Source organism: Trichechus manatus, unplaced genomic scaffold (assembly GCF_000243295.1).
Source record: "Trichechus manatus latirostris isolate Lorelei unplaced genomic scaffold, TriManLat1.0 scaffold00115, whole genome shotgun sequence".
In the NCBI taxonomy this organism is placed as follows: Eukaryota; Metazoa; Chordata; class Mammalia; order Sirenia; family Trichechidae; genus Trichechus; species Trichechus manatus.
The window spans coordinates 2,936,415-2,938,528 of NW_004444051.1; positions in this window are offsets into that span (position 1 = coordinate 2,936,415).

A 2,114-nucleotide genomic window follows, 5' to 3' on the forward strand; every position below is an offset into this window, starting at 1 on the left:
TTTGGCCCCCCAAAATTCATGTTCTTGCCACATGTAGAACATATTCACCCCATCATATCATAGCAAAAGTCTTAAATCAACATCACATCCAAAATCTAAAAATTCCTCTTCATCTGTGAAATCTAGAATACAAATTACCTACTTTCAAAGATACAATGGTGCAAAGGCACGCACAAGCTAGACATTTCCATTACAAATGGAAGAAATCGGAGGGAAAGAAGGCATAACAGGCACCAAGCAAGTTAGTAGAATACACTACGTTAGCCCTCAGGGTCTTGAAAATAATCCTCTGTTCTTTGAGACCAGACTGTAGGTATTGGCCACACTCTCCAGATTCTGAGTGGAGGCTCCTCGGCTCTGGGCTTCAGCTCTTCCTTCCAGGCCCGCTGAGATGGTAACTCTGCTCACTCCACTCCTCCAGGTCACATTCCTGATCCGGTATAAAGGGAGTTTCCCTGAGGAGTGGACTGCACCACCTTTTATCTTACAAGCGATGAAAGGAAAGGGAAGCAAGCTGAGAGTGGAGGGACCTCATACCATCAAGAAAGCAGCACCAGGAACAAAGCGGGTCCTTTGGACCCAGGATCTCTGTGCTGAGAAGCTCCTAATCCAGGGGAAGGTCAATGAAAAGGACTTTCCTCCAGAACTGACAGAGAAAGAAAGCCTTCCCCTAGAGCTGATGCCCTGAATTTGGACTTCTAGGCCACTAGACTGTGAGAAAATAGATTTCTCTTTGTTAAAGACATTCACTTGTGGTATTTCTGTTATAGCAGCATTAGATGACTAAGACACATTTGCATAGCCAATAAAACATAGGTAAACATTTTTCTGATATTCTGTGCTTTCAGTCATGATCCTTCTGACATCAGCAATGATATCCCTTGTTCCACGTCCTCTTCTGAATTCGTCCTGAATTTCTAGCAGTTCCCTGTCGATGTACTGCTGCAGCTGTTTTTGAATGATCTTCAGCAAAATCTTAGTTGTGTGTTATATTAATGTTATTGTTTGATAATGTCCTAATTCTGTTGAATCACCTTTCTTTGGAATGGGTACAAATATGGATCTCTTCCCATTGGTTGGCCAAGTAGCTGTCTTCCAGATTTCTTGGCATAGACGATTGAACACTTCCAGCGCTGCATCCGTTTGTTGAAACATCTCAATTGGTATTCCGTCAATTCCTGGAGTCTTGTTTTTTGCCAGTGCTTGCAGTGCAGCTTGAACCTCTTCCTTCAGTACCATCAGTTCTTGATCATATGTTACCTCCTGAGATGGTTGAATGTCGACCAATTCTTTTTGGTATAATGACTCTGTGTATTCCTTCCACCTTCTTTTGATGCTTCCTGTGTTGTTTGGTATTTTCCCTGGGGAATCCTTCAGTATTACAATGGAGGATTGAATTTTTTCTTCAGTTCTTTCGGCTTGAAAAATTCCAAGTGTGTTCTTCTCTTTTTATTTTTCTATCTCCAGGTCTTTGCACATTTCATTATAATGTTTTACTTTGTCTTATTGAGCCACCCTTCAAAATCTTCTGTTCAGCTCTTTTACTTCAGCATTTCTTTATTTTCACAAATAATCCCAGAGTCTGAACTAAATGAAAAAGAAAGTGGCATCAGATTTGGAGAAAGACTCGTTAACAACCTGTGATATGCAGATGACACAAACTTGCTTGCTGAAAGTGAAGAGGATTTGAAGCCCTTACTGATAAAGATCAAAGACTACAGCCTTCAGTATGGATTACGCCTCAACATAAAGAAAACAAAAATCTTCACAACTGGGCCAATAAGCAACGTCATGATGAATGGAGAAAATATTGAAGTTGTCAAGGATTTCATTTTACTCGGTTCCACAATCAACGCCCATGGAAACAACAGTGAAGAAATCAAACGACGCATTGCATTGAGTAAATCTGTTGCAAAAGTCCTCTTTGAAGTGTTAAAAAGCAAAGATGTCACTTTGAGGACTAAGGTGCACCTGACCCAAGCCATGGTATTTTCAGTTGCCTCATATGCATATGAAAGCTGGACAATGAATAGGGAAGACCAAAGAATTGATGCCTTTGACTTACGGTGTTGGCAAAGCATATTGAATATGCCATGGACTGCCAAAAGAATGAA